The sequence below is a fragment of the Strix uralensis genome, chromosome Z (genome assembly GCF_047716275.1).
Source record: "Strix uralensis isolate ZFMK-TIS-50842 chromosome Z, bStrUra1, whole genome shotgun sequence".
NCBI classification, from domain to species: domain Eukaryota; kingdom Metazoa; phylum Chordata; class Aves; order Strigiformes; family Strigidae; genus Strix; species Strix uralensis.
Window position 1 is genome coordinate 56430762 of NC_134012.1, and position 17116 is coordinate 56447877.

Here is a 17116-nt window from a genome sequence, read left to right on the forward strand (position 1 = left end):
AACACCCCTTTTTTAACCTGCCATGAGAGCAGCCAGTACAACAGGATGTATGGGCTTGGGGGGCCTTTCCTCAGGGCCCTACCATCATTTTTTGTTGGGACCCAGGTGCTGGTTTTGAAGCTGAGTGAACAGACCCGAGCATGTGAGTAGGCTTCACTTGCATTTACTTTCTGGTGTTTCCCCCTTTTCAGTTTTTCCTTCTCTTCATGTTCTGCTATCTAGGAAGTTGCTGGGTTTCTAGTGTTAATGCAAGCAGAAGGGTTTTTCTAGAAAGCCAGTGCAAAGAGCATGCCCTGGGAGACCACATAATCACTTGTAAAGTTACTATGTATGGTAAGGAGAAAATACTAATATTAACTTGTTTACAGTAGTGACATACTGTCTGTTTTAGTATTTTATTATTTACAACAGTTTAAAAAAACCTGACAAACCCAGTTTATAAGTTTGATATTTTTTTTTTTTAACTTTTAAGAAGATCTATCACTACTATTTTTAAAAGTGTAGTCCATGTTGTTTAAGAAACACTAATTTCTTAATTGTGACTTTGTGTATTCTGGTCCAACCATTAACCATGTCGATTTTTTTTTTTCAAAGAGGGGGCAACAGCAACCAGCATTAGCACCAACTCTCAGCTCAAGCTCCTACAGCACTATTGTGTCTCCCTTCAGTTGACCCCCTGGTCACCTTTGGTTGAGGAGATCCTTCCTCACAGGACCTCTACCTTCAGGTTCACCCCAATAAGGCCAATGGTATATGTTGCTGAGACTGGAACACATAGCATGGCAGAAAGGAAGAAATGTTGAAATATTTTTAAGAATGTATAATCTAAGCATATTTTCTGATAAGTAGAAACTAAATAGTTAGGAGAGATGGGCTATGTGGTTTCACAGCAGCCATTGGCAGTATTTGCTGGGAGACAGACCAAGCCTGCTTTATTCTGCTCATGTATAGTCAGTGTGTGCTTTGCTTTATACAGTCTGCAGTCTCACAAATACCCATTTACTTCTCAAGGGAGAGGCACAAGATTTAAGATTGCATGAAGTGCTCTTTGACATGAGAGCAGCCTAGGCTTTAATGTGTCTTCCAATGTTGCTGGTAGCATGGGACTGTCATCAGAACATATAAGAAATGCACACGAGGGCTGTCTGCTTTGAAGTAAATCTGGGAAATGGTTCTCCTTTGAAATGCAAACCTCATGGTGAAGCCACTGCTCCAGTGGCTGCTGTTCCCTTTGATATGGCACATACAATGCAGATGAATGCTAGAGAGTGACAATGAAAAGGCTTTGAGAAGCAAAGGACCAGAGAAAGCATATTCACATTTTCCACAGCTGTTAGCTAAGCAATACTCAGCCTGTTGAAATAGACTTCAACAAGTAGGTCTGCAGAGACCAACTTGTTGGAAATTAAGTTAAAAGCTTGCATCTCCCCCATGTGACTCAGATGATGATAATACTGTGTTTCATTGTTGAGATCAATATTGCTTACATTTGCAATGTGTTGTAATGAGAAATTTAGGCTTGGTTTGCCAACTTCTACACAGATCGTTGAGAAATCTGCTGGAAGCTCTTAAGTTGTCATTAGGGTGAACTCTGATTTAAGAAGAATGTTCTTTATCGATATGTAAAAGATTGCTTAGTCACTAGTTGACATGTGTTCCTGTTGTGGATTTAGCAAAATGTGAATTTCTCACACTTAGTTGTTTCTTTTTAAAATGATACACAGCTTTTTTTTTCCCTGTGGTTCCATCATTTGCTGATGGTACCAAAACAAAAAGCAAGTTCTATTGAGAAAAAAAATAAAGCAGCAACTTTTTCTAATTTCAAAACGATATTACATTTTATTAAAAAAATACAAAAGTCTAAGAAGTGACCACAATATCTTATGGATTGCATCTTCCTGAACTGAGACATCACTAAGAAACTAGATGTCTGATGCAGGCATAATTATTTCTCGTTTTCAGTGTAGACAGGACTTTAACCATGTTCTTTAACCCAGCATAGCTATTTTTATGGTCTGGATTTATCCAGTTTACAAAGCAAACTTAGGTTTCATTCACACCTGTTTATATCATCTCTGAATAAGCCAAAACATATTCAGCCACAAATTGGTTGAAGTTATGAAGTGGTCTTTCTTCCAAGGCTTGCTGAAGCAAATAAGAAATCAGAGGAAAGCAGCTTTGAGTCAAGATACTGGAAAGAAAAAAGGATATGATCATAAATTTTGCAGAAAATTTAGGAAGTGTTACAATGCCATACAAGAGCCTGCCAATTGTTACTTCTCTCTTCCATAACTGAGTTACTGACTAGAACATTTATATCTCTCTGCCCTTCCCCTTCTTATAGTAGGTTTAGTCTAAATGCTTGCAAAATATTGTATATGTTGACACAAATAGTGGCAGAAATATTTAACAGATAATTGATGTTAGGTTGTTTTGTTTAACAGCTTATCAAAGTGATATGACCACAATATTGCAAGTTATCAAACTATTTCTTGAAGAGGAGGGAAAACCCTGTTCTACATCTTTGTTAACAAGCTCCAATTTGATCCTTGGGTAGTTATCATCTGACAGAGTTAACGTTAACAACCTTCAGATTCTTTTAAGTTTTGCACATTTAATTACTAAAACCTATTGCTGGATTCAACAGAAGAGAGAGAAAATATCTGTTGAGTGTCAATCAGAAAATATCAAGTAATCTTTCTCATTTTGAAACATAGCTAATCCACTCCAGGAAAACTCAGCTCTCCTGTATTTTAGAAAGTGTACTCTATTGACAAGACATTGACTGATCATTTGCTTTTGCAAAACATCTTCCATACAACAAGGTTGTCAAAGACAAAGCCAAGCAAATGGAACAAAACCAGCTTCAAGAAGGTAATTGAAACCCATCTTGCTTGCATTGCTTCAAGACCTCACTGCAGCATTTCAGTAACTTCATAAATTCCAGAACAGAGCCTAAAGGAAGCCAAGAACAAAACATTTCTTTCAACTCTAAATTAGCTTTCTGTTGGAGAGATGTGAGTGTCTGCCCACATGGATGTCATGGAATGACAAAGATCTTTACTTAACAACAGCCATGATCTGTAGCGTATTAAAAAAACCCCTAGGTTCCTGTAAAGAAATAGTCTTAGATTCCTTTGTGTTGCAGAAATCTCTACTGTTTCTCTCCTCATTCACCTGCATGTTTTACTTCTCATTGCATGACCATTTTTAAAAACACTGTGATGTCAGGTAGCTGGACTTTTATAACCTGTTAGATCATGGCTTTGGGCAGTGAGCATGATCATCTCTGTTTCTACTTACAACACTGTCCTGGTTTAGCCAGGATAGGGTTAAGTTTCCCCAGCAGTGGGGGGGGAAGCTCTAGCCGGGTTATTCAGATACCCTGCAGACTTCACATCCTGGCGCCGAAGCGGGACAGTCGGTTACACGTGTACTGGGCGATTTGCTCTGTTCTCACTGCTGTATTGGTAGATATTTTGCTCTGTTCATTGTTATCACTGTTATTGTTATTGTTGTTGTTTGCTGTGTTGCTGTTGCTCTGTTGTATTAAACCTTTCCTTATCTCAGCCCCGGGGCTTTGTATTTCACTCCCTTTGTGGGGGAGGGGCAGCGGCCGCGTGGTCTCAGACCCCAGCAGGGACTAAACCACCACAAACACACAGATTCAGCTTGAAATAGGTATTTCTTTAGCTTAAAAGCCAGGTTTCTGTGGCACTGTGCAATCTGCAGCCTTCCAGGTCTGGCAATTAATATAATTACATCATAGGCTTAGTTTCATTAAGTTGCTGTCATTAAACCATGCAGCTGGCAATCCCAACACATCTTGTGAACCCTTCTTAACAGAAGTTCTAGTGAAGCAAAGCATTCAGTCTCTTTTTCTTCAAAGCTGTTATATTTTCATTAAATACTGAAAAGCAATAGGTAGAAGCTGTAAATTAGTGCCTTACTATTTATCTATTTTTAAGAGAAGCAAGCAGTGAAGTCTCTTTCAGGAGACCCACTGAAAGCATAAAGCATGTAAACTACAGCACCAGAGCCTGTTTTCTGGGCCACTGGCAGTGTTCTTGCTCATTGCATGTTGCACACAAAAGTTTCAACCCTTCACCTAGTTTGGTTTTTATTACTGGTCTGAACACTAGTAGAAAGCTCTGCTGTATCAAACATGCTGGGCAATGGGGATTATACTGGGTGCCCACCCAGACTGTCTACAAAGCAAATGCCTGGGATGAATTATTAGGGAAAGATTAGGTGAGACCACACAGGGATCCCTTCTGAAGGCCTTGTTTTGCTTGAGTAAGCACAAGTTCTGTACAGGTGAAAGTTTACAGCTTGCGGCCTAAGGCTTCAACAAATCTAGCTACTTACGCTAAGTGAGCAGCATGCTAAATGACACACCATGAATCACAAGTCTAATTTCCTTAACACCGGGAGAAGGCTGTGGATTTATACTGAGAAGCAACTGAGGTTTAATTTTGTCTCCATTTTGTTTGATCTGATTACAAACCATAATGCCATAAAGAAAAATCTTGTTAGATCATGTAAAAGTCTAAGAAACATGCATAGATATTTGGAGTGCTATGCTGGGCAAGGGGGCTGGGTTAAGAAAAGGAAAAGGTGAAAGTAGGGATGCCTGCAGCTACAATCAATATACTGCACTGTTCAAAGTCAGTTACTGAATTGCTGCAGGTGATAGAGGTATAGATGTATTAATTTGTGATGGTGGTAGAGGAAGCGTTCTGTTAGGGTATATTTCAATGCAAGCAAATACAAATTACCTACTGTAAAAGTGAAGCATTTCTAAATGTCAGTTAGGAAAAAAAGAAACAAATACTTAGAGATTGCAGGCCAGCAATATCTGAATAGTCTGTTTGAAAGGGTATCTGGTCTTGTTATAGATTAAAAGTAATTTAGTGGGAAATAACCACTTCTCAATTTTTAGTGATCAATAATAAATTTATTAGCAAGCGGCGAGTGAGCAAAACAGCGCTGGGTGTGCCGGGAGTCTCTGCTCTACCAGGACACACACCTGACCCGGCAGAACCGAGTCCCTTTATAGTGTAGGCTTCATCCATATTCATGATGGGCGTACCCTGAGGGGTCTGCAAAGGTGTAAACAAGTTTTCCCGGGCTTTTCTCAGGTTTTCGCGGGCTTTTCTCAGGTTTCGGCTGGCTTGTCTCAGGTTTCCGTCACAGAAGGGGGGGATGACTCAGCACAAGTGTTTTTGTAGTGGCTTGAAGATGGGGGCCATTTTAGCTCCCTTCTAACAACTGATTTTAACAATAGAAACTATATACATATATCTTATTTCTTATTTACATAAGAGAATTACAAAACTGTTCGGCCACAACATCCTGACTACAACTTCCTTTTCCCCTTGAGATTTGAATAACAAATACCATATATGTTTTATTACAGTCTCAAGCACCACAGTGCCAATCATTTAAAAACTCTGTTGCTTCAGAGCATGTTTGCTTTAACCAGTGTGTCTGGCCATCCATTTGAGATAGGTAGGTTCTTTTAGGAATGTGACCCTCCCCAATGACTTTCAAAGGAGTCATGTGAACAAAGCATGTATAAATGGGGCCCAAAATGGCTTTTGCTGAGGAATACCCAAGATAAAATCCTGCCTTACCCAGAGCCAGCTTTTTCAAACTGTGATTCACAGGACCCAGACAAGACTAGCAAAGCCCAGCGGCAGACTTGTAAGCGTAGCGGGAGTTGCTGTCTAGCAGCCAGGGGAGGCAGCCCTATCTATCGACACTTAGGGAAAAAAAAAAGAACAAACCACAAACAAAAACCTCCAAAAAAAAAAACCTCAACAAAAAAAGAATCCCACACCCTCGTTATTCCGCCTGGCTTTCTCAACAGCATCAGCCCGACCGACCTTCCCGCCCGGCTCCCGGCGGGCTCTGCCGCGGCGCTGCCGGGAGGGGGCAGCCCGCTCCCCGCCGCTGGGTCCAGCACCGCCGCTGGGTCCAGCACCCCCGCGGGGCCCAGCTGCGCGGCCTAACTGCGCGGCCTAACTGCGCGGCCTAACTGCGCGGCCTTGCGCGGCGCCCTGCGGCGGCTCCCGCGGGGTGCGGCGGCCGCGGCCTGGGGCCAGGGACGGGGTAGTGACCGCCTTCCCGGGCTGCAGGCGCGGAGACAGCGCTGGGCTGCTGCTAAAACAGCCCGGCGTGTCTCGTTGCGGGAACCCAGCGGGGTCTCACAGGCTGTTTTGTCAGAGTTTAAATAGGTGCCTTCATCTCCCAGGAGTAAAGCCGCGGCATCCCAGGGGCAGTGCCTGAAGAGCAACTACAGGGCTACTGAACGGTAACAGAGGCAGTGGATTGCAGTCTCCCTTGTGCGCTCACTGGTTGCCTTTGCCGGGTCCCCGGGGAGGTCCCCAGCTTCACAGGAAGACCTGGGAGTGCTGCAGCCCCGTCAACCGCTGAGAAGTAACAGAAATGGCTTTGCGGGCAGGTTCCCAGCACGAGCAGAAGACAACAAAGGCAAAGGCACCCCTGGATTGCAGAAGAGCTGCTGAATCTTTGCTTACCTGCGTCTCCCATGCAGAAAGGTGACAGGTGAATCTGTGAACCACTTTGGTGGCAGAACTGGACACATCTAGATGTGGTAAGAGATGCAGGATTACAAATCCTGCACCCTGTCTGATTTTGTTGCACTGGTACTAAGAAAACTGGTTCAAAGTGCAAGAAATTGCAGGATGTATATACTAGGTATACATTAGGTATTAGGCCAGATATACACGTTAGGTGTACATAGTTACAGGGCTAAAAATGCTCCTGTGCCCTAGTTCATTTAACTAGGAGAGATTTCAAAGGCTACCCAGCAGACAAACACATAAGGCGGTTGCAGTGAAGACACATATAATGGAGGAAAAGCATATGTGTTCACTTGGCGGTGCTGAAGAACAGGCCTGTTGACAACAAAACAGATTTCTACCTGAATTTGGTTAACGCATCTACCAGGCATGCTTCAGGCCTACAGTTCAGCTCTCTTTAAAATTCCAAAAGCACTAAGCTTTGTGCCACCATACGCAGGCACAACCAAAATGGGGCGCTGCACTGTGCAATAGATCTGCTTTCTCATCTGCTGGATCAGCAGGTGATCAGGGGTTGCTTGTGTGAGTACATGAGCTAACCAAAAACGATACACGATCTTGTCACTTGCTGAAAGAGTGCTGAGTTCTGAGCATACTTTTGAAATCCCTTTTTGTTTCTAAGTGAAAAAAGAGAAAAGTTAAACAGATACCAACTGCCTTCCCTTCTGCATCCCTCCCCTGTTTGTAGTACAGAGACAGCATCCTGTTCACAGTGCCAACTATTTCCGCAATGCCTATGCACTGGCTTTGCTCCCCCAGTCCCGTGATTGCTGAATGCAGAGGGAACAATATGGTCTGTGGGCAGCAGCCACCCCAGTAAGATGAAGCAGAGCCTTCCTCTAGCTGAGCAAGCAGGGACTGTGCTGTGGTTGTCTCAGCTGGAGGCCTTTCTTGGCATATGTTCATTACATTTCCAGAAGGACATGCTGCTTGTTCTAATACTGAACACTCAATTTGAAGTCACTGTGTGTCTGAGACAATAAATAATTGTAAAACCAAAATCATGGAGAAGACCACACTACCATTTCTGAAACTGCTAATGAAAACATAGGTGGAAAAGGTACACAACACCCATTTGCACTGCAGGCTCCTCAGTTGAGAGCACAATTTTGAAATTTGTTGTCTAGATGGGCCTATAGCCACCTAAAGCTGTTCCTTGGATATCTGAATCTCTTTGAATCCCCTACCGAGCAATACAACTGTTCAGGTTTGGAAAGAAGACCTGCAGGGTGCTGCCAGCCAGCAAGTATATCAGCAAGAATATAATTAATTTTTTACTTTCTTTTTTGCAACACAGAAGATAAATTTTCCATGATCAGCTCAGTTAATGATTCCTTCATAATGAAGAGTCAAATATCAGAATAATTGACCCAGAAGGGTCCCAGCCATGCTGTGAGATGGGAACATTGATAACTATGTCCTGGCAAAGGGTTACCTAACATGTGCTTAACCCTTCACAGCATGGGAGTTTCCAGAGAATCCCTAGACAGTCCTGAGAGTGTCTCCCTCTCCTGCAGCAGCATGTCTTGCCCAATTAAGCTTTATATATGATGGACTTGAACAAATCACCCCTTTTTCTATGCAGAATTTTCCTGACCGTTATCACACCCCGTCCTCCTTTATCATTTCTTTTTTAAGTACAACTCCCTTCCAACTTCTTTGATCTGTCTTCAGAAGTTATGCTTCCTAGCTTGCTTATTGCTTCCCCCACCCTCACCCTGTTTCTAGAGCCTCTCAAGCAGCTCCTATTTTTGTGGAAAGACAGCCCCAAAACTGAATCCAGAGCTGGGGAGAGCAGACAACTACTTCACATGTCTCATACATGCAAGCCTGTGGGATAGAGTTTGAATTACCGATGTCTCTTTTCCCACACTCTTAATGACTTCCTGATTAGTTAGAAACTGCTTCTCTATGGACAGATCAGAAACCTGCTAGTTAGTTAGACACATGGAAATTATGAAACTAGTGTTTTTGAAGGAGCTGACCAGAAGACTGTTATTTCATCTGACATTACCAAGCCAGTCTCTCAACATCTAGGACTTGATATCCCCAGTTTTATAAACTGTGTGCTTGAAGAGGTCTGCAGGAGAAGAAGGAACAGTTTTTGACAAGTTCAAGTATTACAGTGTCCCTGAGTCTTTCATGGCTCACATCTCCATGGGATCCAGCATGCTGACTATTTCCTCATGTGTTTTACCTGCTTTTCTCGTCTTTGTGCTTTTTTTTTGTGGCGTATTTCCTTAATAGAATGGGAATTGATTTTACTTCCCAGTTGTTTCTATAGGTGTTTTAAAAGTGTCTTCTGGCAGTGATTTTTAACGCTGTGTTACTTACTCTTTTGATCTGCTGATGCTAACATATCGAATAGTGGAGAGTTTTGTTATGGTCTATGCCTGCTCTGAATCAGGGTGCAGCAGATGATTTCCTCCACAGATGACTGAGCAGGTATTTTATATTGGGAAGTATAACTAAAAGAATCCTGACGAGGTGTCAAGAGCGCACACAGTCCCCTGCAGGCTCCTTCCCAAGGAGTCCTGCCTGCCCATGCGCGTTGGGGTAATGTGAAGCAGCCGGCTCCCGGGAGCAGCAGTGGCAGGGTGGTTGCATGGGTGCTGGCTGGCCAAAGGTGGCTGCAAGAGGCCACACTGTCTGGGAGCACTGTCTGGGGCACAAGGGAGAGACAGCCATGGAAGAGGGCTCTGGGGAACCTGGCAGCTACAGTAGTACAGTGTCATACAGCAAAGATTTTTGACTGTCTACAGAGAGGAAGGTTCTTCTAGTGTGTGTGTATGTGATGGAGGTGTAAACAACAGAAGACTTCAGTAACATCTCAGTCTGGGACTCTGCATAGAAATGTGGGGTTTGTTTTTCAGAACAGTTCTGAGAACCAAGCTCCCACATGCATGAATCATGAGTGGGTCCTTACAACCAGATAACAGCAGGAAACAACAATATTTGCCAGGTTCCACCTTTGCTTACACAGTTGCAGAGATTGTATGTAAATGCAGATGTTTAATGTGGTGTTATGCTTTTGTGTGAGAACAAGTGGGTATCACTTAAGAAAAGCATTCTGTGAGATCTGTTTCTTCCTGGATGTTTATAAAGATACTCTCATAATGGTCTTTAGTTTATAAATTGCTTCCTTTAACAATTGGGCTTATTTGCTATCATTAAGTTAACACTGGAAAATTCTCTCTAATTCCAGACTGACAAGCAAAAGAGACTTTATAAACATTATATTATTTCTCTGTTTCAGGACCTGATGTTATCACAGTTACTGCTCTGTGAAGGTGGCTGGTAAGAGGAATAAAAATGGATTATGTTTGGGATTTTTTTTAATTCTTGTGTCATGACACTTTGGTCTTTGTTTTGAATTTCAGTGGAGTGTCACAAACTCAGTCACTGTTGTACTGCTTCCACAAAGGAATATTTAATGAAGACATTGTATTTTGAAGGACAAATACACAACCATTTCCAATCTGTTTCTTAATGAGTATTTGCATAGGTCAAATACAAGAGACTGTATTTCAGGCTACACAAATACTTGACTGTAGTCCCATGATCAAAGACCTGTGTGTACCAAGCACCTGTCTACTCGTACTCAGAAGTGGGTTGCTTCTCACCCACTTAATGCTTGGCTGATGGTATCTGTTGGGCCCTTTTTAGCAAGGTGAATATTTTTTGGATAGAGCAAGATGCATGGGATGGTGACACTTGCTTTGCTGAGATGCCTTTTAAGTATTTAGTGTCCTGCAATGATTTTTCATTCTTGTAACAAACTGCTTTGAAGGCTGAAGTACTTCCTCATCATGCTATACATTTAACTTGGATAATGAGTATGTAAGCTTCTGTGTTAGACATACTGGCCCTAACTAATGCATTCTGCATGAGGAATGACAGAAATTTTTTACATACTTTCATGTTCACGCTTGTGCCTCAGTTTTCCCACCTTGGAGGGTCCTGCGATATCATTCATTGGTAGGTTTCCCCAGGCAGTGAAGGTGATGTAAATTCTCCCTTCCTTCTTGCTAGTATCTATCTTATGGTGTAAGGCACTGTGTACTTGGGTCTTTGTGCAGCTACACTGAGGAATCCCTTAGACTTAAGGCTGATGTACGAAGCTTTCTACAAAGTTCAGAATATGCCTAAAGTTCAGTACCTGCAGTCATAATGGCCAACACAAATTCAGCTGGTGATGGAGTCACCAAATCACCTGTGTTTTTACTGCTAGTGTGGGGGAAATCCTTGCACAGAAGTGGAGAGTACTGTAGTGAGGGTGGGGAGTACACTCTGTTGATCTTGACCTAGTCTATGAGTCCCAGCAAGCTCAAGGCTTACCTGCTCCAGTGCTAGGCCTGCCAACCAGAGGGGGTTAGCCAAGGGGTGGTACCAAAGGATTTGTGTCAACACTTCCATTAGAGGAGCCAGAGCCCTTCAGTGCACTGAGCTGTGACACCTTCCCCATTTGAGAAAAGCTACCTGATTTCTTAACTGTTTTACTCTCTGAAGATTGACACACACACACAAAGGGTGCTGGAGGAAATGATGTTTTTGTGAGCTATTTGTTCATGATGCTGAGGAGAACACTTCACTTTGCTGACTAAATGCAAAGTAATTTCCTGAGATGATACAAAGATCTGTGTCCACTTAGATCAGCAGTGAATGTGGCCCTGTTTAGTTAATGACTGTGGCCCTGTTTTGTTAATGACTGCATGGCAGATCTTTAGTTCAGATGCTGCTGTCCCCTAGATTTGGCAATACTGTGGGACTCCTTTTTAAGTAAGAAAAAAAATGATGTTCTGCTCTTACTCCTGGTTCTGCCTAAAGTGGAATTCTGTGCTGATGTCTCCTATTTCCTAATTCAGGGACTCTCCTAATTCATTATCAGCAAATGTCATTTCCCTTAAATAATCTTGCTGCAATTCAGCTGCCCAAGACAAAGGTGTGTGTCTGAATACCCAACCTGATCAACTTCACTAGTTTTGCTCCTTAGCTTGCTTTCTGGCACAGCCTGGGTATGTGAAATTCATTCTCCTGGTAGTCCATACATTCCCTCGCTGATTGAAAACACAGGAATGAATATTAATAAAAGAACGAGAAGGCCTATCACAGCCAGGATCACAACCATGAAACAAAGTAGACAGAACCAGTACTGTCTTAGATTTCAACTCTCCCTGTATTGTTAGCATTACTCTTATATCTGGATGGAAGGTGAAAATAGATCTTGTTCAAGTCAGGAAAAAATCTGTGCCCTTCCAGTAACCAGTCCTGCTGCACACCTGTCCACTGTCTTCTACTGCTTTTCCTTTTGAAGCTCCAACCTGGATGAAGGACATAGTGGCTTAGTAGATAAACTAAAAAGAAGTTAAAAATCACAGTGCAGGTCACTTCAAGAGAGTACCTCCCCAGTCTGAAAGGCTGACTGTGTTATGATATTTAAATAGCTGTTTAATGCTGAATAGCCAATATTGTACAAGTCTTTAAGTAGAGATTGATAACTAAATAACAATAAACCTATTAAACCACCTGTTTTCTGTAATGGATGCCACTGACTAAAATACTGGAGCATGGAGGAGAAAGTCCTGAGCAGACAGTAAGCAGTTATTCACCATGAAAAATACATTTTATTTGCAGTTACCAGATACTGGCAAAATAAACATGAAGTCTGGACCTTACAGGCCTCATTAGAGAGCTTCACCTCTGACTCTAATGTGGCTGAGATGCTCCTCACTGTTCTCCCTCTAGCCTTACAGGGTGCAGTGGGCCATGTTATGCTGGGGCCTTGTGACCTTGGTGCCAGGATTCATTTATTTGTTAGCACATCTTCACTGGAAATGCTACATGACTTTGTGCATTTTTGCTTTCATGTTACATAACAAAGTGAGTCTGACTTGTGAAAACCCCCTCTGAAGATGTCAGTAACATGCTCAGTTTGCTGGATTGTCCTGAAAGTTAGAGACAGGTCTGTTACAAGAGGAATCACTGTGTAAGGAAACATAGAAGCTATGCTCATCTGAGGATACCTATGTCTCTTACTTTCAGTCACTTTCATTTAATGATTGGGATCTTCAAGCCTTCTACCAGTCTGACATGTATTTTGTTATAAGTACTAATTATTTTATAGAGACTAATTACTATTTCAGTCTATTCTTCCCTCTCTAAAACTCGTTTCTGATACACTAGATTTTTGTAGTAGCATTATTATCATCACCAGCAACTCTGGAGAAAGAAGGGTTTTGATGGCTGAGGTACTTACAATGAAGAGAGATCTTTTGAAAGCAATGAGATGGTGTTCAGAATGAAGAGGAGATAAAACCCAGGGTGCTTAAAGGAAAATTAACTCACAAGAAGTCAGAAATTTAGGACTACTTCAGTCAGAAGGAAGATGTATGGAGAGGGGTTAATCCAAGAACAAAGAGCCTGGTAATGCTATAAAATGTTAAGATTCAGGTATTGGTTCAGAAGAGAAATACATAAGCAGTGTATAATCCAGAGTCAGGACAAATTATATTTGAGAGGGCATGCTTATTTTACTCAATGGTTTTGCATTCCCCCTAATCTGCAGCACATCCTAAGGGACAAATCCTCTTCTCACCACTGGATATATTGACTCATGCTGCTTTACCAACATCCAGGGTCTTCTTCACAGGGACAAGGGACAAGCCTGAGGAATTTTGCAGAAGTGTCTATTGCAAATTTCTCAGCATAGGACTGACTGCACCCTAATATGCATTAAGATTTTGAGAAGAGAATGGCCAAGAGAGGCTATGAGCGCAGTAGGGATTAATGAGATACCATCTGCAGCCCTCAAGCTGGAGCAGACAAACACCCTCAGGTAAGGAAATGCATAGGTTTGAGGTTGAAGTTACTCCAGCCTCTTCCATTTTTTTGACTCCAACAAGGGTACCAAGATGACTGAAAAATGCTTGTTTGTAGTAGACATCTCTGGGCTGTGTCTACAATTTCTTGTAAATTTATAACTGCATATGTTCCAAGAGACTAGGGACAGTATGAAAGTCACGACCATATTTTAGAAAGGTAAGTGAAATGACCTGAGTAATTTTAGGTCAATCTTGAATTGATTTGTGGCCGAAAGATGGAATGATTAAAAGATTGAAGGAGAATTAATGTCAGTCAATAAGGCTTAAAAGAAAATAGGTCTTGTCAAATGTACTTAATTTAATTGCTTGAGATCACAGGTTTGGTTGATAAAAGTATAATGGTTTTCTTGGGCTTCACATTTTTGGACACATGTCAGTCCTCTGTATTGCTTCCACAGCCTTGGCCATTGTGTGCTTTAGGATTTTGAGGAGATTGCAGGTATTGTTCATAGTTTGGTGGCCTTTATTTGCAGCTGCCTGATCCTTGGCATGCAGCAGATCAGGCAGCTGTGCTTGCAAGTCACAGATACCTTCTCTGAGAACCCCTAGCTGAGCAGCCTTTTGGACTACAGCAGTTCCCACTGTGTCTGCAGCACAGACATGTGCTTGTTTTCCTTAGAAACTATTCTTCATGGAATTGCCACATTCTTCTGTCATCTAGTGTGGATGCAGTTACTCATGTAGGTTGTTCTGGTGATTTAGGTTAAACTGAGTTTAGATGCTCTCACATTAAAATGGATGGTGAATATATGTGGGGTTAGGAAAGTACCATGAGAATGTTTTCAAGTCTGATCAATGGCCCAACAAAAGGAAATTTGCAGCTTGGTCTCTAGCTTACTTTTATGATATAAAAGTACTTATCTGTGATATTGAATCTAACTGTATTCTTATAATCTATTAAACGAAATAACAATAATGAGAAAGCATCAAAGTCAAAATGAGAAAATACATGCTTTGAGCAATCCTATCAAGGGCTAAGATAAATGTTCAGTAATTTGGGAGGCTTATGTCAGTTGAGTGTTGTCTTTCTCCAGGATGTATGTAGAATGGCCCCATTTTCTGGGCTTCTAGCAGAAGCAGCTTAGTGTCATTTTGTAGCTTCTGCTGTTCTGGCTTCCATACACTTACAAACCAACCAAACCTACAGCAGGAAGCACCTACCATTAACTACAGAAGTACTTGTCTTCTCAGGTCTGATTTTTGGCTGAATCGCCTGAGCTCATACTAAGATATACACTATGCTAGATCCTCAGCTGCTAAGGATTTATTTAGCACCATCAACTTATCTGGGTCTACAGTCATTAACACCAGTTTAATTTTGCTTATGAGAATGCCAATCAAAGAAGGGCAAGCACTTGAAATTCACTTATCTGTGGTATCTATATTGAGCATCAAATGGAAAATTTTTATCAAAGCAGACATGTCATCTCTTGGGAACAAACAGAATTCTTGACCTCTCTCTAACTTCAGCAAACTTTTCACTTACTGTTTCATAACATGGCTGACTACATTAATCTGTCATAGTGCCCCTGTAATTCAATGTTCAAATTCAAACATGACAAAAGGGAAATAATGTACCCTTTCTTATGCCCTAAACCTCCAAGGCCTTTTTTTAACCACTACTTTGTCTTTGCCTACTGCTTTAATGTAGAATAAAAACAAAGATACGTGAACACAGTCAACTATTCTGTCAGCTCTACATGGCCAGTATTTGACACAGCCAGAGGAGTACAAACATACACAAAATTCAGCCAGTTGAAAGGATAATCCTTTTGAAAGTGCAACTTGCAACGTCTATCCAGGGCATGAAAAGTGCTGTATTCCGGTGAGATTCCCACAGAGATACTGATGTGAAAGAAAGATTCACTATGGTTTTTAAGGCAGTGAGAATTAAGCACATGCTTAAAAAGTTTTGTTGACTGCAAATGTACTAGAAAACTTACCTAAATAGAAATAGCCAACTAAATCAGGGGCCTGTAAGGTATCTGCTGGTGTTGCATCCATAGTATTCTATGAACAAAACCCCAACAACCTACTATCCCTCTCTCTGTTCAGCATTTCTAAATCCTTACTTATTTTTACCTCCTGTCATCTGATATTGCAGCAACAAAACAACAGATAGCCATCTGTTTAATAAATCATAGTCTGATTTTCTTCCCTATATTGAGTAGATCTGCAAGATGTCTAGTAATTTCTTTAAATAAAAAGAAACGCAGATTTAGAAAATTCTGCATAATTACAGTATCATAAAATGTGCTAATAGTTCGCTATAAAGAAGATAAAATTATATACTTGTAGGATCATCATATGTATTATTACTACTCAATCTTGCAAGATGTGTTTGCATTCACTGTACTCAAGAGAGTGCCCAACTTCATTATGATAATTTTACAACTCAAACCGTATTTTGTATCTGAGCATTTTTTGTGAATAGTTATAATATCTGCTTACTCACTTCAGTGACTGTGTTTATAGAGAGAAGAGGACACCAGAGATGCAAAAGATTTATCATTCTGCACCTGAAAGAGTCATTGCGCATGACTTCTGCTCTCTCTTCCCTTGCAAATACACTTGCCAATTTGTCATGGCTGACAGTTCTGGTCTTCTGGCCAGTCAGTTCAATGCTTAGTTCAGAAGCATGTTTTCTTTCTCCAAAGTTGTTAAAAGAACTTGTAGTAGTCAGTGATCTACATCTGTATCTCAGTCAGGTTCCTCATGGACAGCCCAGAGAAAACAAGTGACTGGAAAGAACTCTGCTGAACTCAGAAGGCTTTGGTTGAGTCTTCAGTGAGATAGCAAGAAAAGAGAAATGACATCTTAGTTCTAATTTTGAGTGAGGAAAGCAGGATATTAGGTCATGCCAGTCAGCTATCTGATGGGAATTGCTCTTTCATGCTTTCTGGAGTTCCATATAGCTTTTTATCTAGGGGGCATGCACAATTTATGAGCAGCTGAAACAAATGAAGACAAAATTTAACAAACAAAATAGAGAAGACATCGAAATGTAAAAGACTATAACACAGTAATAACTGAAAAATAATAGAATAACAGTATAGTAACAGAGGAGGCCATTCCCTGCTATTAACTATGGCTGTAGTTTTGAATATTAGTAAACCCCAAATAGCTGCATCTGTTAATTCAGACTCTATCTTTTAGAAGGGGATTTCTGTCATCAAGATCAGTTTTCAGCTCTGACTACTTTGTTGGTCTGGGGAGCTATCTCAGTCCACATTTCGTCTGTTTTGCCAGCTTGATCATATGTCTGAGACTCTAGGGTGGAATCAGTGAGACAATAACTGATTAAACCCGCTTCAAGTTTCCTAATTTCTACCTGGTGGTTGTGAAAACATGTATCAGTTTGCCAGAACTTGGCTTATAAATGTGGTATTTGAGGAGGAAAGAGAAAAAGAACAGCCTGTAAAAATCTGAGCTTTCAAAAAACACCCCATCATAGCAGAGGCAGGGAAGGGATGGGACTGTGGATTTTGAGAACCACCCAGGTAGATTGCTGCAGAGGTCAGACTACTGTGAGAGGTACTATGGCCAAACAAATTGCCCCACTTCAGGAGAAGCCAAATAGCTCCTGAGTCATTGTGTGTCTGTGGGGAGCAGCTCAGGTAACCAGGA

General features: G+C 41.4%; 1 long non-coding RNA gene across 1 annotated transcript; it reads left to right on the forward strand.

Annotated features, from left to right (window-relative positions):
* Positions 1-6010: 6010 nt before the first annotated feature.
* Positions 6011-13437, forward strand: LOC141937789 (uncharacterized). Its single transcript, XR_012627065.1, has 3 exons — positions 6011-6619; positions 9865-9905; positions 13258-13437. It is a non-coding gene; the product is annotated as an uncharacterized LOC141937789 (long non-coding RNA).
* The last annotated feature ends 3679 nt before the right edge of the window (positions 13438-17116 follow it).